Source organism: Ambystoma mexicanum, chromosome 2p (assembly GCF_040938575.1).
Source record: "Ambystoma mexicanum isolate Mex_15411 chromosome 2p, UKY_AmexF1_1, whole genome shotgun sequence".
Taxonomy (NCBI): domain Eukaryota; kingdom Metazoa; phylum Chordata; class Amphibia; order Caudata; family Ambystomatidae; genus Ambystoma; species Ambystoma mexicanum.
The window spans coordinates 499,787,588-499,811,411 of NC_090923.1; positions in this window are offsets into that span (position 1 = coordinate 499,787,588).

The following is a 23,824-nucleotide window of genomic DNA, read 5'->3' on the forward strand; positions in this document are numbered from 1 at the left end:
GTCTGGGTCCAATGGCCCCTTTCTTCGTGGACCCAGTCTTAAATCTGCAAATCCACAAGGGGAAACAAGTTTGTCTAATCAAATAGTGTCAGTCTGGTTACTTGTAGCTTGGTGATATTTTGAGAGGTCTGGCAGATCCATTAATGCAACAATTTGAACATTGTAGCACTTTCAGGACCCTATCAACCTTAGGGAGGTCAAGGGATGACCCAAAGGTGAAGAACTAACAGTTGTTCATTTCTGGGGCTTTTAAGCTGTAGGACAGTACATGGGCAACATCTGGGATTTGTTCCTGGAATGGGCCCCACTGCCACGGTGATGCCTGTCAGGCATCAAGGACTGAATACCCACCTGGTGACATGTAAGTAACTGCAAGGATGGCATCCCAAAAACCGGGGAATACAAACAATCCAAAGGACAACATAATCACTGCACAAATTAGCATGGGGAAACAAGGTTTATTACATGCAAAAAAGTTCTCAGACGGCCCCGTGGACAAAAACTGACATGGGCTCATTTTATCTCCAAGGGTTACAGCTTATATATCAGAACTTCCCGAAAGTTACAATACTATGCATCCAAATGAGTACAGCAAAATCCCACCACCTTCTTTGGCTACCACCTTAAGAACATGCTAATCTTCGCTATAGCCGGTCAAGTGGCACAGCGAGTAGAGCGCTCGCTTTGACATCCGTGCAGAGCCTGCTAACGCAGGTTCGAATCCCGGCGGGGCCAAACTCAGCCTTTCATCCTTCCGAGGTCGATAACCTTCCGAGGCACACCGTGGGTAAGCCGCGCTCAGATACCCGATGGTTTATAGCACTATATATATGCCAAATTATTATTATTATAGTCCTTTGACTGATTGGCCACATCTATGCTACCCCCTTTCCCCTACACCCATAGTCCCCTTCATCTTCACTGTTGAACCCAGGTATATGATTGTGTGGTGCAAAACGTCACCCCCAGAGCGACAGAGATGGAGAGGCCATGCTAGACCCCATTGTGAGACGTGAAGCTGGCTAAGTATGGCTGCAGTATGGAGTTCCATTGAAATAAAACAGCCAGTACAAAACAGTGATTTCAACATGAGGCCTAGCGAATGAGCAAGAATGGGCCTCCCTCCATTTTGTTACAATGTACACGCATTCCACCGGAAAAGAGTGAGACTTAGAGCGGGAATATTGTTAACTGCGGCCAATGGACTCCAAGTACATTTGACACTTCAGATGCTGACTTTGTGTAAATGCCCACTTTGACAGATTCAAATCTGCAACAGTGCAGATGGAAAGAACAATACCTTGGAAATACGGTGCATTTGGAAGCCTTTGAAAAGTAAAGTCGAATGATAAATTGCCTTCATGAGAAATAAAGAGACTTAATTCCAGCACATAAAAAAGACAACATTTATGAGAAAAGTCCTATTTCTGTTTTTTGAATAAATGAACACTGGAATCTTATGCAACTGTGGCGTCTTTGTGAAGAATACCAAGAGTGAACGTATTTCTGTTTATACCATATATTAAGAAAGATTATGTTGTGAAATTGAAAGTACATGTACACAGTGGGTAAATGCAATATGCTAGCCTTTCATAATTGTGAACTGCAAATTGTTTTTCTCTCTGAGCTGAAACTTTGACCCCAAGACCTTTGGGGCTGGGCCCACCAAGGAAATAGGTCTGCTTGTCAATTTTAATACTAAGATCTACAAAGAAGTAGATGGAAATTCTGGGATTTACAGATAACATGACCAACAGAAATTACTTTTATGGTCAGGTTTCATATTAATTTTGCATTAGTTCTGAACAAAGACCCTTTGAACAACTGAATTCAAGACCTTTGCCAAGGGCCCCAGGAGAAAAAGGTCTGGTTGTCAATTGAAATGCTAAGATTTACAAAGAAGTAGATTAAAAGTATGTGATGTACAGATAACTTGACCAACATAAATTACCTTTTAGGTCAGGTTTCACATAAAATGTGCATAGCTAAGAACAAAGACCCTTTGAAGCGCAGCAGAAGAAGGGTAGGGTAAACACTGGCCTGAGCAGTTGACTGGTCACATGATTCAGGATAAATGGAAACTTGAAGTAGAAATGAAACTACCACTCATAGCATGCAGTGCCATTGATTAAACATTGAACACGTTTTCCTAAATAAAAAAATAAATATATTGCGTATCTTATTGAGCTCCGTGGGTTCATTTTGAAGGGCATAAAAAGCCAGTTCGCACCATGTAAAAGTGACATGTTTGTGATTAACATAACTTAGGTTATGGTCAGAATTATGATTCTGCCATGTTCATCAATGGGGAAGAACTCCCTGAGTTGAGTGTGACTGCCTAATAAACTGTGACAAAGCTGTGGGCTTGTGGCCGGGTTTTGGTTTAGAGTCTTCACTTGTGACTGTACAGTAGCAGCAGACTATTCATTTGGGTGTAATTGCATTGGTTGGAAAGTTGTGTTGCATTGTGAAGGTGCCATTCAGACATGTACTCTGGGTTCCAGGGTGGTGTATATATAAATAAGTGTTGATTTTCATTTGTCATTGTGAGTGGAAACTAAGCAGGAACAGGGTTTAGATTTTTGCCCTAGCATAGAGAGTATATCAGGTGAAGAACACATTTCATAATGAGCACCGTAGAAATCAATATGGCCAGGAAGCATCTACTATCCAAATTGTTCTCTAAAGGTGAATGGGTAGACAAGAAAGTGAAAATGTCAAGCAGGAATTATGCAGGAGGTTACCTCTGCAAATGTTGATATGTGGCAGGATAATGGGCTGTTACATCAGACCCTTTACATGAGACAGACCAGCAAAGATGAGCAAATTAAAATTATTCAGCTCACAGCATATATGTACTTCCATATGATGATCATGGAAGAAAGATACCAGTGTGTCCTCTGTGCAAAAGTCTGAGCTTTTGAATCAAGCCCAGAGAGAGTTGAAACAATTAGAAGAAAAAGCATAAGTGACAACATTTAGAGTCAAAATTAGAAAATATTATTCAACAGCTAAAGGATTAGTTAGCGACACAACAGCAAGCAAATACAGAGTGAGAGGTGCAGTTTTCTGCACTGCAAGGAGATTATAAAGAATGTGTTGAAAATCTGAACACAAGTCAAAACAAATTAAATGAACAGGTTGTTCACAATAGAGTCTGCTTAGAGGACATTTTCACATTTCAAGCACAGATTAACAACTGAAAGCTGAAAACAGCCAGTTAATTATTAAGGGGGTTAATTATCGGGGTAAATTTCATCAGATGCACCAAGATCGGAACACTTTAAAACAGCAGAGACAGCAGTTGAAGGAAGAAAATTGCAAATTAAGCCAAGAGAGTAGTGCCCTGTTTCAGGAAGTGCATCAGTTAAGGTCGAACATGGAGAAAAGGGAGTTATGTTCTCAGGAACTGACTGACATGAGGCTAGAAAATGCAAAGGTAATGGAACAGGTGAGGCATGCAGAGGTCGACATAGAGCAGACAGCAAAGGACCAATATGCACAAGGGGAAGAGATTAGTCTCCTGAAAAGTAGCGATCTGAATATGCCCAGACAATACAAGCCTCACAGAAGGAAAATGAGTCACATTGTGAGGAGAAAAAGGGACTAAGAGACTGATTAATGGCACAACATAAAGTGCTAGAATCAATTCAAGCACTGGTGTCCGAATTGAAAATTCAGGCCTCTGTATATCACCAAGAGATAGGGACTGAGAAAAACAAGTGTGAGGGTTTGGAAAATGAAACAGCCAAATACAAACAGGCTATGAGGTACCCTGACCAGTCAGGGTATGGAAAGGCACCCTCCAATCATAGAGTGATGACCTCTTTACCACGGACCTAAAGCCAACTCACTACCTCATACATACAGGGTGCAGCTGACTTCATACCTGCCAGTTATCAAGGACAGGGAAACATGAGACAGCTGTACTAACCCAAGCATGGTTAAATTGAGCCACAAGGCCAGTCCTTATCAGATATTGATGAATATTCATCTCTACCCAGTAGAAGGGAAAGTGGCCGGACCAGTGGGCTCTGGGAATTTAAACCAAGAGGGCTCCCATGAAGAAAAGATCAGGTAGTTGGACTAGCAGAAAATGAAGTTACAAATGAATCCCCTTGGCCGCTTTGCAGTTAGAGAAGGACCGAAGTTTAGGCCTCAAAAGAGTATTCTAAAAGCCTCCACACATTCAGAGAGGTGGGGGAATTCCCCACCATACCCAGAAGGAGGGATGAGGAGGATGTGTACTTCCCTGTATGTAAAGGGGAGTACATGGGAAATGCCCATGAGAGCCCACAGCACCACAGGGGAGAAGAACCCAGACCCTGTCAGTATGTGAGGTATTCCTAGTACCATAGAGGTAGAGAGCACCCAGAGGACAGGGAGTGGACCACCAATAGCAGCAGCTCTGAGTCAGAGGGTGTGTGAATTCAGCTGCAGTGGAAAAGGAAGTCTGCCAAACAGAAGATAGGTCTTGTGACAGACCCAATTCGGCAGGTAAATGCCATAAAGAGCTTTATGACTCACTACCATAAGAACTCCAAATACTAAGTATGGGAGCATGACTTCATTTTGTATTAAGAATGATAGAAACTCCATGGAGTTTTTTTCAAATTGACATTTTCACTTGAATATTCTAGCTTCTTTACCTACAAGGTGGCCATCTTAAAACAGTTCTACATTCACAGGAACCCTCAGGAGGCCCACAAGGTGGCCTACAACCTGTAGAATGGGGAAGACCAAGCGCCTAGAGAGTTTGTGCAAGAGCTGAGGCAAGCATTTGTACAGATCTCTAGGTCGGTGAACACCAATAGCCGCAAGTTCATCAACACATACTTCCATGCACTCCGGAACTACATTATGACCCATCTAGTAAGGGATTTCCATGAGTGGAGGACCGTGGATTGGGTGATAGAACTGGTCACCCAGATTTATGAGTTCCAAAAGCTCTCTTAAAACCAAAACAACAATTAAAACCCCAAACCATCAAACACTCACGCTGCTGCAAAGGTAGCGGAGGTGAAAAATACATATTGAACTTGGAAATGGGGGGCCTAATAATACTCCTTCCACTAACACCAACAGGTAGAATGCGAGGCAGAGGAGACTCTCAGATCCAACCCAATCAGGTGGTAGCCAGGTTGGGTACCAGACCAACACTACATCTGACCCTGCCACCTATATCAGTCTGTGATACAAGGGCAACAGACCCACAAGCGCGGGTGTCCAATCTGGTAAGTACTTCCCCAGGAAACCTCCCTCAAAACATCCCTCAGAACTTCCCTCAGGATGGAAAAAATACTCCACCACCAACCTATGTTTCTTTCCCAGATACCCTTCAACCCCAATTTCCAGAACAATCCTCCCCTCTGTCTGCTTTCAGGGCAATAGATTCCCAAATCATGGAGAAGGGAGAGCTAGGATGGAAGGTCATCAGGGAAACTCCTAAGACCGAAGCTACCCTGAGAGAAGGGACAGCGACCCTTTCCAAGAGCTGCAAAGGTATGAATCCAGCCCTCCTTACCAACCAGGAAAAATGTCACAACTGGAGCAACAGGTCAAACAATGAACTCAAGACCTGGGCTGCATGTTGAGGGCTCATCAGAATCCTCAACTGGAAAGTGTTTCCCCGAATAACTCAACACCTAGTTCTGGTGCCCCAGAGCAATGAGGGGAAGACATTTCTGACAACCAACAGGTTGCAGTGGAGGGGGCCCGGGTGGAAGGGAGATGCAAAGCCCTAGAGGAAGCTTCCTTTCCCACCGGAAAAAACTCTCTGAACTTGAACTTAAATCTTCTACCCCCGAAAAGCTGGAACCTAGGGAACAGAGGATAAGTAGGAGGAATCTTCGAAGGAGAAGAATCCATGGATGATTCAGGGAAGAAATACATCTTCTCTTTCAGGGCTGGAGGGACGTCTCCCGGGGAAAGATGGGTCCCAAAAGACCCTGATTTAGGCTGGTTAAGTATGGAGACTGACCCAAAGCAACACATTTGTAAACCCCAAGAATGTAACCAAGATGACCCTGAAAGCAATGAGGTATCCTCCCCTAAACAGGTTCACGTAACTGCCTCCAGGAAAAGGGGGGCCTTAATGTTTGGTGTAATGAATCAGAAAACAGGGACTGCTCACATTTAATGAGCATCTTGGACTCACATGATCTTAGTCTTTTGTCCAAACAACCTACCCATATAAATGGACATTGTTTAGACCCTATTATATCCAGAGGATTCAGGTTCGATATGGTGGCAAACAAACAAGTCAGCTGGTCTGATCATTTTATGGTTCAGGCTAACTGGATATTGACGCCAAGCGTACATAAAACTACATCTCCGCCAACTATAGATTACCAACAGCAAAAGAGAGGTCTGGATAAAATATCAGATGTCAACCTGATGACACATATTCCTGAAATCTATGATATGTCAGAGGGTGAGGTGGATTATATGTGCCTGATGCAACAGCTACAGTCAAATTGTGATCTCCTTGCACCATAAAAAAAGTCAAAAAAACTATGAGGAGAGTGAACAAAGGGTTTGACGAAAGTGTAAAAGGATTTCAGAGAAAATATCGGAAGGCTGTCTAGGGATGACCTTAGTAAAGCCAAATGGGCACTAAAAGGTTACAAAGAGGAGATCAGACAGAAAAAGGCATTAAGCCTACAAAATCAGATCGATATAGCGCAAAATAAACCGAAGGAACTTTTCAAGGCCATTGGAAATCTGATGAATCATGGGTGCATCAGTACTGAGTTTACTCCAGCCTGAAAATGGTCAATGATTTTAATAAATTCTTTTTTAATAAAGAGGATCAGCTTAGAGCACACTCGGATAGTGAACAATCAGGGGGAGATTGTCCCCTCATATCAAAGCATAAGGTAGGGGGAATATCCCCAATTGTGGAGTTTAATTTCTCTCCAGTAGATAAAGAGAACATCAAAAAATTAATTTAAGCGTTAAAACCAACAAATCATAGTTACGACCCTATTCCGGCGTACTTAGTGCAGAAACATGCTGAAGCTCTGAGTGGACCTATGCAAAGCTTTGTTAATGCCTCGTTTGCACAGGGATGAGTGTCATAGGACTTAAAACAGTCTTACCTGACGCCACTTCTAAAGAAGCCCAGCTTGGATCCCCATGAATTGGCTAACTATCGCCCAATTGCTGGGTTGGTGTGGCCAATGAAAATTCTTGAAAAGGTTGTGACTCTGCAACTACAAAAAATGGAAGCAAACAAAATTCTTGACACATTCCTGTCCGGGTTTAGGCCTTTACATAGAACAGAGACAGCACTGATTAAAGTATGGGATGACATACTGGAAAATGTAGACCGTGGTAATGTCAGCATGCTCATTATTTTGGACTTGTCTAAAGCGTTCAACACTGTTGACTCAAAAATCCTGACTGCTAGACTGAGTGAACTAGCACATGTCTCTGAGGAGGCATTGAGATGGTCTGACTCCTTTTTAAGTGATTGCACATAGCAGGTTAAGATGGCCTCATTTTTATCTGAAATGCTGACTACAATCTGTTTTGTGCCTCAGAGCTCCTCCCATTCTCTGGTTCTTTTTAATCTTTATATTCTCCCCCTCTTTATTCTGGCACAGATTAACCTGCAGTATCATTCCTATGTGGATGATATGCTGATCTATTTGAGCCTTAAACAGCCAATGGAAGCAGTGGACAATATTTTGAAATGTTCAGAGGCAGTCCGAGGGTGGATGATAAACAACAAGCTCCAGCTAAACCCCAATAAAACCGGGATAATTATCTTTGGATCTAAAAAGAATCTTGGAACCACTGCACAGATGGTCCCCTGCCCACCGATATTTGGCAACACCGGAGTGTATACAGATTTTGTTAAGAATCTGTGGTGCATTTGGCAAACAGACATGAGTTACAATCGGCACATGAACCAAATGGTTAAATCAGTTTATTTTCAACTGAAACTACTGAGACAAATCCTCCCCCTCATTTCAGAAGGTGACCGAGCAAAAGTGGCAGGCTCACTGGTACATGCCAGGTTAGACTATTGTAATGGGCACCTGGCTGGAAGCCCTAATGAACCTGTTGCAACGTCTTGCAGTAGCACAGAATGCTGCCGTACGTGTAGTGTTCACACTACCCTGGAAAAAAATACATTTTGGAATCCAGGAGGAAACTACACTGGCTTCAGTCCACCGATAAATCCAATTTAAATTACTGTGCTTGATCTTTAAGTGCACACACAACCTTGAACCTACTTACTTAGTCTCAAACATTCAAATCTATGCCCCCAGCATATCCTTGTGATCTATGGCTAGATTTTTCCACTGGGGGGACAAAGGTTTTTCAGTGGCTGGTGCCTGCACATGGAATGGTTTACCACACCATCTAAGGAAGATAGAATATCTGACAGCCTTCCAAAACATCTAAAAAAAATACTGTTTGACTAATGCCTTGTGAATGGTTACAGGTGTTCATTAATTGTACTTAAGATCTGTGCCTACATGCGGCTCACTGCTTGCTTTTCCATTGGGGATATGTGCGATACAAATTTTAAATCAAATAAAATAAAATCAGCAAAGAATCAGTAGAAAAAGGGGACTTCCCAATCCCACTTGTTTCTGGATGCAAAATTATCTTTACAGATTCCCGGACTACGACACAGTGAACTGTCCAAGACCACACAGGGTTGGAGTTCAGTATAAAAAGAATAACTGCCAAGCTGGCACAGAATGTATATTTTCTTTGCCCCGTTGAGGAGACAGAAGGAAGATTTTCTGCTTCCATCAAGGTACAGGGTCAGTGTGCACTATCAGTGCTGGTGGATAGTGTATCCTAAGCCACCGTCCTGTCCAAAAAGACCTCTGACCAACTAAATTCAGGAAGGGGCAGAATCATCAAATTCCCCTCACACCTCTTCCTGGACAACTCCAAAACTTTGATGGGAATGATATTTCCATTGAAAGGACTGTAGATCTGGAGATCAAAATTCGGCAGCATAGGGTGAAACACCCGGTAATAGTCATCACTGCAGGGGGCACATTTTGTCCATTGGGGAATTACCTATTTTAGAGGTTATCACCCCTGATTGACTGTGTAAACAAGGTCCTATGGACTCACACTAACCAGCCAATCAAATTAAAACAAACCACAAACAATGGGAGTTTGAATGGCACATGCTACATGATTAAGCAACGGTCCGACAAAATAGAATTCCATTGTAGACGCAATCAAGTCCCAGACATCACTGTCATCTCTGTAGGAGAACAAACTGGTGATGGGAACCCTTCTCCATTTTTGAAAACCAACCTCCCTCCCAGTTTTAAGTGGAACTCCACACTGGAATGAAAGACTCAGACATTTTATACCAATCCACAATTGGAAGAAAACCCAAATCCAATGACAAAAGATGATGAAAAACCAGCTCAAAGTTTCACCAACATCCAGATAAAGGATGAACAGCTGTCTTTCCCCATTCAGATAAATGAGGGGGAGGAGACTGTTCTCGCCAGAGCATGCCTGAATCACGGGAGAAGCTTCATCAGCAAAGCATTATTCAGGATGCTCCCAAAAGATCAGACCATTCCCACGTTTAAATTGATTGATAAGTGGGAAATGGCCTGAAAACTCCAAATTCCAAACATCTGCTGCCTATTAGTTGCATGCTAAAAATGTCCCCTGGAAACAAAAGTATTGAACACAATTGTTGGGTTGTGAGAGATATCCCATCCACCTTTTACTTAGGCAGTGACATTCTCACCCGATTTGCAATTCATTTGGACCTAATTAATAACAAATCATGGTCCTGACTGGGGGGTAACCCCATGGGCTTTGACAAATCTGAGAAAGCATTTCTGTCTGCTCAGTTGCTGCCGTATGCAGTTGAAGTTCAATTGAGATAAGAAGTTACCATCCCAAGAGAGGTTTGACAATTTACAATTCCCCTAAAAATTAAGCGAGGACAGAACCTCAAAAAAAGGACACTTATATAAGTCTGAATTATCATCTCCTGCAACAAGGTTTATATTTACATCCAACACCCCTAGCAGACTTAGAACATGAGACAATTTCAATATTGGGGGATAACAGCAACTCTTGAAGTATCACTTCGGGTGCAGACACCGTTATTGGAATGGTGGTTGATGCCCAACATTATTCTATTGATTTAGGTAATGAGCTCATTGGGCCAATTCCAAATGACTGCTACAATTTTAACGACAATATCCCTCCAGAAAGAATTTTTAACATGCAAGGGGAGAATTGCTTGGTGTACTCTTCCTTCCCTTATGGTAAGGAAGAGGTGACCTGTGACATCAGGAAGGATGAGGTGGTATTGCGAGTCAACAGTGACGACCTCCCATCCTTGAAACCTCACGTCCAGGCCAACACCATAACAAGAGAACTTTCAACCCAACTGAAAAATATCTGGTAAATTGCTAAAACTGAGGTCTTAAGCAGATGGTTGAAGAACAAATCAATCTTGTTGATGCCTGTAAGACCGAGGAGCAAAAGCAGAAGCTGAAACGGGTGTTTTGAGATTTTCAAGATATATTTCCAGTGAATTCTTATGACTGCGGAAGCACAGAAATAGATTCAACCACCATACCAACGGACCCGGAGATGGCTCCAGTATTTGTGAAGCAATACCGGTTGCCTCTCGGGTCCATGGAGTCACTCATTGAGATTATTAAACACTTAGGATCCAGTTGGATACTTTTTCCAATCCACAGTACCTTTAACAACCCAGTACTAGGGATACTGAAACCCAATGGCCGATGGAGACTTTGCGCAGACCTTAGGGAGTTAAATAAATGGGTCCACATGTGAAGATGCCTCTTCCCTATATCAATCAGGGACTGGCCCAGATGCAAGAGTCAAAGGTGTGTACCACCATTGATTTGACCAATTGTTACTGGACAGAACCCGTGAGTAGGGAAGACCAGTACAAGCTTGTCTTTACCTTCAGGGGGCAGCAATACACGTGGACCCAGCCTCCCTTGGATACATAAACTCTGGCAATGAATTTAATATCTTCCTACATAAGGCCATGACCAACTTGGGCGAAAAGGGAAACATGGCCTAGGTAGATGATGAGCCCAACTGCGGAGGAACACATAGCTGAAATACGCTATATTCAGACCCAGTTGCAGAAAGCCAGAGCAAAACTGTCCTTTCAGAAGACACAGTGGTGTAAAACCTGTGTGAACTTCTTAGGGAACGAAATCACCCCTGAGGGTCTCAGTTCCGAGGTGAAAAAGGTGGAAGCATTATTGAAATTGAAAAACCCTACTACTCTGCGAGAACTAATAAGCCTTCTTGGATTCACTAATTATAGTAGAAAGTTCATTGAAGGCTACACAGAGGTCACACAATCCTTGGACCATTTATTAAAGGGTGGGGTCAAATGGGAGTGGGGCCCAGAACAATCTGAGGCAGTAAAACAATTAAAGAGAAGCATTTCCCAAGCCTCTTGTTTGGCTAACCCCATAAAGAAAAAGGAGTTCTTCTTGGAGACTGGGTTCTCAGATACTGGTATTAGCATATTTGACCTAAAAAATGTGACCTAATGACCATTTTGATTTTTTTTTTGTATGGGTGATTTGGCCTTCAGTGAAATTTGCTCGCATATTGTCCCACACTCCCCATGTTTGATAGTTTACAGTTTATAGTGTTACAGGGGTGTCCCCCGCTTCATTAGAGTTGGAGGCGGGACACACAAAAAAATGCATGTGTGTTGAAATTGGGCTCTGATCAGATAAATTGTGGTCAGTTTGCTGCAAACAGAAATAATTCAGTCAAACACACCCAAACCTCTATACTTGCTTAACTGTGATATTATATCAAAAGCACGACAAGGTAAACAAAGTAATCTCATATACGGACAAGACTTTGTCCTCTGTGGAGGAAAAATTTAACAATTGTGAAAAGTCTCTCCTGGCAACAGTGTGGGCATTGAAGAATTACCGCCCATTCATCCAGGGGAGCACATCATCATGGAAACTCCTCAACAACCCTTGCAATATCTCCAACATGACTGAATCCGAACAAGGAACATGAGTAATTCCAGAATTACTTCCTGGCTTCTGTCCATGCAAGGCTTTCCCATGGGCGTTGGGGATGGCCAAAGCAGGAAGATTAGTCTTGTGCAATGATTGGCTGACTTGCATTACTGTGCTCAAGAAAACTGTCTCGAGGAGGAAAGTCTAAGGACCAATGACAATCTGGAGGTGTACCTTACTTCCCCCTACAAAGTCTATGTGGTAGACATGTGTCAGGGGATACCCATAGTTTATGTGGATGGGTGCTCCTACCATGTTGACAATCATAGGGACACATTACTAGTGGCTAGCATTGGGAATGCTGGGTACTAAATAGGTCCCCAAAGTAGTTAGGTGACAAAGTTGATGGTGGTACATAAAGCCATCCTCACTGCTGTGCAACACCAACTCAAAGAACTGATCATAATCACTGATTCAGATTATGTCAGGAATGGGTTTGTGGAACACATGATTAACGGAAAAATTGAGGTATGTTTTGTGCGAATAACAAACCAATCAAGCACAGGGAATGAATCCAATCAATCGATGATCTAGTAATCTCTAATGAGATGACCATCTATTGGAAAAAAAATCATCAGAGGTCACAACAAACAAGAGGGACCAGACACAACTGGAAATTACTTGGCTGACCAGTTGGCAAAAACTGGAGCCATCCACAGGGATTTCATAGAAACCAAATCCCTGTTGGGGGAAATCCAAGTCGCTGCTGTCACCATGTCGCAATCAAAGGCAAAAAATGTACTCTCAACTGCCCAGTGGAGTAAAGAAACCCAGATGCAGGTTTGATTACTGCACAAAAAGAGGACCCAATTATTGGGAAATGTTATCAACATATTGAAGAACCTGGGAATCTTCCTCTGACAGAATCCAACTATATTGGGAAGAAGGATCACTGGGTGTGGTTGAGGTTTCCCAAAATGTTCCCAATCCAAGATGGTTTGTTGGTATGGATGTGACCAGTGGGTGGTTCCAAATCCTGATGTTAAGTCATACCCATGACGACGGCCACTGCCGGTCATAGAGGGTTTCATACAACATTAGAAGTCTTGTGCAAAGTCGCATATTGGCCACACATGGGCCAGGACCTCAACATATACTTAAAAGGGTGTCTTGTGTGTGCTCAGTTTCAGCAGAGTTCACTCACACACAGAGCTCCCCTACAGAAAAGGGGAATGACACTGCCTTGGTCAGACTTGCAAGTCGATTTCATCGGGCCAGTGATTCGTTCCTCTAGAGGAAACAAGTACATGTTGACCGTAACATGTTGTTTACCAAGTGGGTAGAATGTCTTCCAGCCCCAAATTGTAAGGTGGAGAAAGCTGCCGCACTAACGATCAATCACATTTTCTCTCGTTTCGGCCTTTCCCAAAGGATTGAGTCAGACCACGGGTGACATTTGTACCAGCGAGGTGATGACCAAGATGTGGGAGATACTGGGGGTACATAGAAAACTCCACATTGTCTACCACCCAGCTTCGAGTGGGGGAGTTGAGAGTTACAATAAAACAATTGTGGGGATCTTGAAGAAGTTTATGACATACTCTGGTCAGACATCCGATTACCGCTTGTCCTGAAGGCCATAAGGTCCACTCCGTCTTCTGCAACCAAAATGTCTCCATTTGAGCTCATGACGGGATGAAAAATGGTGCTACGTCAGCATCTCCTCTACAGAACTAAAGAGCAGACCCTGATCAATGTGTCCACGACCCATGAGTACATTGAAAATTTATGAAAACACCTTCAGCATGCTTTTGCTTATGCTCAGCACAATTCTGAAAAGCTGGCAAAAGGATTGAAAGCCTACTATGACTTAAAAAGGACCAAGAATGAGTACAAAGTAGCAGCTAGGGACTACCTGTAAAATTTCCGAAGGAACCAGACAAAGGAGCGGAGGTTTATCCCCTCTTGGCGCGGTGCCTTTGAAATTGTTGATAAAATCCCTCCTGTCGCCTACAAGATCTGCATCCCCAAAGGAGAACATACGGAAGAGAACTTGGTCCATATCAATCAGTAGAAGAGCTGCCACCCCAGACAGACTTTACAACTGATTTAAGAATCCGGTGAGGGAAGAGCCCAGGAATAATGTGAAGAATGAAAGGAATGGATGGAAACCTTGATGGAAAATATTACACATTTACCGGGAGTAAAACAATGTATACTTATAAGGAATGTACGATAAGTAGAGGAAAATAATGTCATATAATTGTTTATGTCAAGTCAAATCAATGTTAACATTTAGTTACAATGTATAAACTGTTGTTTTGTTGTCCAAGTTTTATCACTATTTACCTGTGACTGAAGTACTGTATGAAATACTTAACCTCGCTTTTACTCTCGGCAGATTTAATAACTCCTTGCCTTCACAGGGGGGAGGCTGGAGTTCCTAAAAAGGGAGGGGTCCAGGACCAAAAGCCCAAAATCCGAAGAGTGGAGTGCAGACCAGAGTGCCACTCCCTCAGGATGGGAAAAAGACTGGACATGCTCCAACGAGAAAATGCATATTTTCTTTGCCCCGTTGCGGAGACAGAAGGAAGATTTTCTGCTTCCATCAAGGTACAGGGTCAGTGTGCACTATCAGTGCTGGTGGATAATATATCCTAAGCCACCCTCCTGTCCAAAAAGGCCTCTGACCAACTAAATTCAGTAAGGGGCAGAATCATCAAATTCCCCTCACACCTCTTCCTGGACAACTCCAAAACTATGATGGGAATGATATTTCCATTGAAAGGACTGTAGATCTGGAGATCAAAATTCGGCAGCATAGGGTGAAACACCCGGTAATAGTCATCACTGCAGGGGGCACATTATGTCCATTGGGGAATTACCTATTTTAGAGGTTATCACCCCTGATTGACAGTGTAAACAAGGTCCTATGGACTCACACTAACCAGCCAATCAAATTAAAACAAACCACAAACAATGGGAGTTTGAATGGCACATGCTACATGATTAAGCAACGGTCCGACAAAATAGAATTCCATTGTAGAAGCAATCAAGTCCCAGACATCACTGTCATCTCTGTAGGAGAACAAACTGGTGATGGGATCCCTTCTCCATTTTTGAAAACCAACCTCCCTCCCAGTTTTAAGTGGAACTCCACACTGGAATGAAAGACTCAGACATTTTATACCAATCCACAATTGGAAGAAAACCCAAATCCAATGACAAAAGATGATGAAAAACCAGCTCAAAGTTTCACCAACATCCAGATGAAGGATGAACAGCTGTCTTTCCCCATTCAGATAAATGAGGGGGAGGAGACTGTTCTCGCCAGAGCATGCCTGAATCACGGGAGAAGCTTCATCAGCAAAGCATTATTCAGGAAGCTCCCAAAAGATCAGACCATTCCCACGTTTAAATTGATTGATAAGTGGGAAATGGCCTGAAAACTCCAAATTCCAAACTTCTGCTGCCTATTAGTTGCATGCTAAAAATGTCCCCTGGAAACAAAAGTATTGAACACAATCGTTGGGTTGTGAGAGATATCCCATCCACCTTTTACGTAGGCAGTGACATTCTCACCCGATTTGCAATTCATTTGGACCTAATTAATAACAAATCATGGTCCTGACTGGGGGGTAACCCCATGGGCTTTGACAAAGCTGAGAAAGCATTTCTGTCTGCTCAGTTGCTGCCGTATGCAGTTGAAGTTCAATTGAGATAAGAAGTTACCATCCCAAGAGAGGTTTGACAATTTACAATTTCCCTAAAAATTAAGCAAGGACAGAACCTCAATAAAAGGACACTTATATAAATCTGAATTAACATCTCCTGCAACAAGTTTTATATTTACATCCAACACTCCTAGCAGACTTAGAACATGAGACAATTTCAATATTGGGGGATAACAGCGACCCTTGAAGTATCACTTTGGGTGCAGACACTGTTATAGGAATGGTGGTTAATGCCCAACATTATTCTATTGATTTAGGTAATGAGATCATTGGGTCAATTCCAAATGACTGCTACAATTTTAACGACAATATTTCTCCAGAAAGAGTTTTTAACATGCAAGGGGAGAATTCCTTGGTGTACTCTTTCTTCCCTTATGGTAAGGAAGAGGTGACCTGTGACATCAGGAAGGATGAGGTGGTATTGCGAGTCAACAGTGACGACCTCCCATCCTTGAAACCTCACGTCCAGGCCAACACCATAACAAGAGAACTTTCAACCCAACTAAAACATATCTGGTAAATTGCTAAGACTGAGGTCTTAAGCAGATGGTTGAAGAACAAATCAATCTTGTTGATGCCTGTAAGACCGAGGAACAAAAGCAGAAGCTGAAACAGGTGTTTTGAGATTTTCAAGATATATTTGCAGTGAATTCTTATGACTGCGGAAGCACAGAAATAGATTCAACCACCATACCAACGGACCCGGAGATGGCTCCAGTATTTGTGAAGCAATACCGGTTGCCTCTCAGGTACATGGAGTTACTCATTGAGATTATTAAACACTTAGAATCCAGTTGGATAATTTTTCCAATCCACAGTACCTTTAACAACCTAGTACTAGGGATACTGAAACCCAATGGCCGATGGAGACTTTGCGCAGACCTTAGGGAGTTAAATAAATGGGTCCACATGTCAAGATGCCTCTTCCCTATATCAATCAGGGACTGTCCCAGATGCAAGGGTCAAAGGTGTGTACCACCATTGACCTGACCAATGGTTACTGGACAGAACCCGTGAGTAGGGAAGACCAGTACAAGCTTGTCTTTACCTTCAGGGGGCAGCAATACACGTGGACCCAGCCTCCCTTGGATACATAAACTCTGGCAATGAATTTAATATCTTCCTACATAAGGCCATGACCAACTTGGGCGAAAAGGGAAACATGGCCTAGGTAGATGATGAGCCCAACTGCGGAGGAACACATAGCTGAAATACGCTATATTCAGACCCAGTTGCAGAAAGCCAGAGCAAAACTGTCCTTTCAGAAGACACAGTGGTGTAAGACTTGTGTGAACTTCTTAGGGCACGAAATCACCCCTGAGGGTCTCAGTTCCGAGGTGAAAAAGGTGGAAGCATTATTGAAATTGAAAACCCCTAGTACTCTGCGAGAACTAATAAGCCTTCTTGGATTCACTAATTATAGTAGAAAGTTCATTGAAGGCTACACAGAAGTCACACAATTCTTGGTCCATTTATTAAAGGGTGGGGTCAAATGGGAGTGGGGCCCAGAACAATCTGAGGCAGTAAAACAATTAAAGAGAAGCCTTTCCCAAGCCTCTTGTTTGGCTAACCCCATAAAGAAATAGGAGTTCTTCTTGGAGACTAGGTTCTCAGATACTGGTATTAGCATATTTGACCTAAATAATTTGACCTAATGACCATTTTGATTTTTTTTTTGTATGGGTGATTTGGCCTTCAGTGAAATTTGCTCGCATATTGTCCCACACTCCCCATGTTTGATAGTTTACAGTTTCTAGGGTTACAGGGGTGTCCCCCGCTTCATTAGAATTGGAGGCGGGACACACAAAAAAATGAATGTGTGTTAAAATTGGGCTCTGATCAGATAAATTGTGGTCAGTTTGCTGCAAACAGAAATAATTCAGTCAAACACACCCAAACCTCTATACTTGCTTAACTGTGATATTATATCAAAAGCACAACAAGGTTAACAAAGTAATCTCATATACGGACAAGACTTTGTCCTCTGTGGAGGAAAAATTTAACAATTGTGAAAAGTCACTCCTGGCAACAGTGTGGGCATTGAAGAATTATCGCCCATTCATCCAGGGGAGCACATCATCATGGAAACTCCTCAACAACCCTTGCAATATCTCCAACATGACTGAATCCGAACAAGGAACATGAGTAATTCCAGAATTACTTCCTGGCTTCTGTCCATGCAAGGCTTTCCCATGGGCGTTGGGGATGGCCAAAGCAAGAAGAGTAGTCTCGTGCAATGATTGGCTGACTTGCATTACTGTGCTCAAGAAAACTGTCTCGAGGAGGAAAGTCTAAGGACCAATGACAATCTGGAGGTGTACCTTACTTCCCCGTACAAAGTCTATGTGGTAGACATGTGTCAGGGGATACCCATAGTTTATGTGGATGGGTGCTCCTACCATGTTGACAATCACAGGGACACATTACTAGTGGCTAGCATTGGGAATGCCTGGTAAATGATGCCCCAGAACCCTCTGCTGGGTACTAAATACAAAATAGTTAGGTGACAAAGTTGATGGTGGTACATAAAGCCATCCTCACTGCTGTGCAACACCAACTCAAAGAACTGATCATAATCACTGATTCAGATTATGTCAGGAATGGGTTTGTGGAACACATGATTAACGGAAAAATTGAGGTATGCTTTGTGCGAATAACAAACCAATCAAGCACAGGGAATGAATCCAATCAATCGATGATCTAGTAACCTCTAATGAGATGACCATCTATTGGAAAAAAAATCATCAGAGGTCACAACAAACAAGAGGGACCAGACACAACTGGAAATTACTTGGCTGACCAGTTGGCAAAAACTGGAGCCATCCACAGGGATTTCATAGAAACCAAATCCCTGTTGGGGGAAATCCAAGTCGCTGCTGTCACCATGTCCCAATCAAAGGCCAAAAATTAACTCTCAACTGCCCAGTGGAGTAAAGAAACCCGAGATGCAGGTTTGATTACTGCACAAAAAGAGGACCCAATTATTGGGAAATGTTATCATCATATTGAAGAACCTGTGAATCTTCCTCTGACAGAATCGAACTATATCGGGAAGAAGGATCACTGGGTGTGGTTGAGGTTTCCCAAAATGTTCCCAATCCAAGATGGTTTGTTGGTATGAATGTGACCAGTGGGTGGTTCCAAATCCTGATGTTAAGTCATACCCATGATGACGGCCACTGCCGGTCAAAGGGGGTTTCATACAACATTAGAAGTCTTGCGCAAGGTCGCATATTGGCCACACATGGGCCAGGACCTCAACATATACTTAAAAGGGTGTCTTGTGTGTGCTCAGTTTCAGCAGAGTTCACTCACACACACAGCTCCCCTACAGAAAAGGGGAATGACACTGCCTTGGTCAGATTTGCAAGTCGATTTCATCGGGCCAGTGATTTGTTCCTCTAGAGGAAACAAGTACATGTTGACCGTAACATGTTGTTTACCAAGTGGGTAGAATGTCTTCCAGCCCCAAATTGTAGGGTGGAGAAAGCTGCCGCACTAACGATCAATCACATTTTCTCTCGTTTCGGCCTTTCCCAAAGGATTGAGTCAGACCAAGGGTGACATTTGTACCAGCGAGGTGATGACCAAGATGCAGGAGATACTGGGGGTACATAGAAAACTCCACATTGTCTACCACCCAGCTTTGAGTGGGGGAGTTGAGAGTTACAATAAAACAATTGTGGGGATCTTGAAGAAGTTTATAACATACTCTGGTCAGACATCTGATTACCGCTTGTCCTGAAGGCCATAAGGTCCACTCCGTCTTCTGCAACCAAAATGTCTCCATTTGAGCTCATGACGGGATGAAAAATGGTGCTACCTCAGCATCTCCTCTACAGAACTAAAGAGCAGACCCTGATCAATGTGTTCACGACCCATGAGTACATTGAAAATTTATGAAAACACCTTCAGCATGCTTTTGCTTATGCTCAGCACAATTCTGAAAAGCTGGCAAAAGGATTGAAAGCCTACTATGACTTAAAAAGGACCGAGAATGAGTACAAAGTAGGAGCTAGGGTCTACCTGTACAATTTCCGAAGGAACCAGACAAAGGAGCGGAGGTTTATCCCCTCTTGGCGCGGTGCATTTGAAATTGTTGATAAAATCCTTCCTGTCACCTACAAGATCTGCATCCCCAAAGGAGAACATACGGAAGAGAACTGGGTCCATATCAATCAGTTGAAGAGCTGCCACCCCAGACAGACTTTACAACTGATTTAAGAATCCGGTGAGGGTAGAGCCCAGGAATGATCTGAAGAATGAAAGGAAAGGATGGAAACCTTGATGGAGAATATTACACATTTACCGGGAGTAAAACAATATATACTTATAAGGAATGTACCAAAAGTAGAGGAAAATAATGTCATAAAATTGTGTATGTCAAGTCAAATCAATGTTAACATTTAGTTACAATGTATAAACTATTGTTTTGTTGTCCAAGTTTTATCACTATTTACCTGTGACAGAAGTAGTGTATAAAATACTTAACCTCGCTTTTACTCTCGGCAGATTTAATAATTCCTTGCCTTCACAGGGGGGAGGCTGGAGTTCCTAAAAAGGGAGGGGTCCAGGACCAAAAGCCCAAAATCCGAAGAGTGGAGTGCAGACCAGAGTGCCACTCCCTCAGGATGGGAAAAAGAGTGGACATGCTCCAACGAGAAAATGCATATTTTCTTTGCCCCGTTGAGGAGACAGAAGGAAGATTTTCTGCTTCCATCAAGGTACAGGGTCAGTGTGCACTATCAGTGCTGGTGGATAATGTATGCTAAGCCACCCTCCTGTCCAAAAAGGCCTCTGACCAACTAAATTCAGTAAGGGGCAGAATCATCAAATTCCCCTCACACCTCTTCCTGGACAACTCCAAAAATTTGATGGGAATGATATTTCCATTGAAAGGACTGTAGATCTGGAGATCAAAATTCGGCAGCATAGGGTGAAACATCCGGTAATAGTCATCACTGCAAGGGGCACATTTTGTCCATTGGGGAATTACCTTTTTTAGAGGTTATCACCCCTGATTGACTGTGTAAACAAGGTCCTATGGACTCACACTAACCAGCCAATAAAATTAAAACAAACCACAAACAATGGGAGTTTGAATGGCACATGCTACATGATTAAGCAACGGTCCGACAAAATAGAATTCCATTGTAGAAGCAATCAAGTCCCAGACATCACTGTCATCTCTGTAGGAGAACAAACTGGTGATGGGAACCCTTCTCCATTTTTTAAAACCAACCTCCCTCCCAGTTTTAAGTGGAACTTCACACTGGAATGAAAGACTCAGACATTTTATACCAATCCACAATTGGAGGAAAACCCAAATCCAATGACAAAAGATGATGAAAAATCAGCTCAAAGTTTCACCAACATCCAGATAAAGGATGAACAGCTGTCTTTCCCCATTCAGATAAATGAGGGGGAGGAGACTGTTCTCGCCAGAGCATGCCTGAATCACGGGAGAAGCTTCATCAGCAAAGCATTATTCAGGAAGCTCCCAAAAGATCAGACCATTCCCACGTTTAAATTGATTGATAAGTGGGAAATGGCCTGAAAACTCCAAATTCCAAACATCTGCTGCCTATTAGTTGCATGCTAAAAATGTCCCCTGGAAACAAAAGTATTGAACACAATTGTTGGGTTGTGAGAGATATCCCATCCACCTTTTACTTAGGCAGTGACATTCTTACCCGATTTGCAATTCATTTGGACCTAATTAATAACAAATCATGTTCCTGACTGGGGGGTAACCCCATGGGCTTTGACAAATCTGAGAAAGCATTTCTGTCTGTTCAGTTGCTGCCGTATGCAGTTGAAGTTCAATTGAGATAAGAAGTTACCATCCCAAGAGAGGTTTGACAATTTACAATTCTCCTAAAAATTAAGCGAGGACAGAACCTCAAAAAAGGACACTTATATAAATCTGAATTATCATCTCCTGCAACAAGGTTTATATTTACATCCAACACCCCTAGCAGACTTAGAACATGAGACAATTTCAATATTGGGGGATAACAGCGATCCTTGAAGTATCACTTCGGGTGCAGACACCGTTATTGGAATGGTGATTGATGCCCAACATTATTCTATTGATTTAGGTAATGAGATCATTGGGCCAATTCCAAATGACTGCTACAATTTTAACGACAATATCCCTCCAGAAAGAATTTTTAACATGCAAAGGGAGAATTCCTTGGTGTACTCTTCCTTCCCTTATGGTAAGGAAGAGGTGACCTGTGACATCAGGAAGGATGAGGTGGTATTGCGAGTCAACAGTGACGACCTAACATCCTTGAAACCTCACGTCCAGGCCAACACCATAACAAGAGAACTTTCAACCCAACTCAAAAATATCTGGTAAATTGCTAAGACTGAGGTCTTAAGCAGATGGTTGAAGAACAAATCAATCTTGTTGATGCCTGTAAGACCGAGGAGCAAAAGCAGAAGCTGAAACAGGTGTTTTGAGATTTTCAAGATATATTTGCAGTGAATTCTTATGACTGCGGAAGCACAGAAATAGATTCAACCACCATACCAACGGACCCGGAGATGGCTCCAGTATTTGTGAAGCAATACCGGTTGCCTCTCGGGTCCTTGGAGTCACTCATTGAGATTATTAAACACTTAGAATCCAGTTGGATAATTTTTCCAATCCACAGTACCTTTAACAACCAAGAACTAGGGATACTGAAACCCAATGGCCGATGGAGACTTTGCGCAGACCTTAGGGAGTTAAATAAATGGGTCCACATGTCAAGATGCCTCTTCCCTATATCAATCAGGGACTGTCCCAGATGCAAGAGTCAAAGGTGTGTACCACCATTGCCCTGACCAATGGTTACTGGACAGAACCCGTGAGTAGGGAAGACCAGTACAAGCTTGTCTTTACCTTCAGGGGGCAGCAATACACGTGGATCCAGCCTCCCTTGGATACATAATCTCTGGCAATGAATTTAATATCTTCCTACATAAGGCCATGACCAACTTGGGCGAAAAGGGAAACATGGCCTAGGTAGATGATGAGCCCAACTGCGGAGGAACACATAGCTGAAATACGCTATATTCAGACCCAGTTGCAGAAAGCCAGAGCAAAACTGTCCTTTCAGAAGACACAGTGGTGTAAGACCTGTGTGAACTTCTTAGGGCATGAAATCACCCCTGAGGGTCTCAGTTCCGAGGTGAAAAAGGTGGAAGTATTATTGAAATTGAAAAACCCTACTACTCTGCGAGAACTAATAAGCCTTCTTGGATTCACTAATTATAGTAGAAAGTTCATTGAAGGCTACACAGAGGTCACACAATCCTTGGTCCATTTATTAAAGGGTGGGGTCAAATGGGAGTGGGGCCTAGAACAATCTGAGGCAGTAAAACAATTAAAGAGAAGCCTTTCCCAAGCCTCTTGTTTGGCTAACCCCATAAAGAAAAAGGAGTTCTTCTTGGAGACTGGGTTCTCAGATACTGGTATTAGCATATTTGACCTAAAAAATGTGACCTAATGACCATTTTGATTTTTTTTTTGTACGGGTGATTTGGCCTTCAGTGAAATTTGCTCGCATATTGTCCCACACTCCCCATGTTTGATAGTTTACAGTTTCTAAGGTTACAGGGGTGTCCCCAGCTTCATTAGAATTGGAGGCGGGACACACAAAAAAATGCATGTGTGTTAAAATTGGGCTCTGATCAGATAAATTGTGGTCAGTTTGCTGCAAACAGAAATAATTCAGTCAAACACACCCAAACCTCTATACTTGCTTAACTGTGATATTATATCAAAAGCACGACAAGGTTAACAAAGTAATCTCATATACGGACAAGACTTTGTCCTCTGTGGAGGAAAAATTTAACAATTGTGAAAAGTCACTCCTGGCAACAGTGTGGGCATTGAAGAATTACCGCCCATTAATCCAGGGGAGCACATCATCATGGAAACTCCTCAACAACCCTTGAAATATCTCCAACATGACTGAATCCGAACAAGGAACATGAGTAATTCTAGAATTACTTCCTGGCTTCTGTCCATGCAAGGCTTTTCCATGGGCGTTGGGGATGGCCAAAGCAAGAAGAGTAGTCTTGTGCAATGATTGGCTGACTTGCATTACTGTT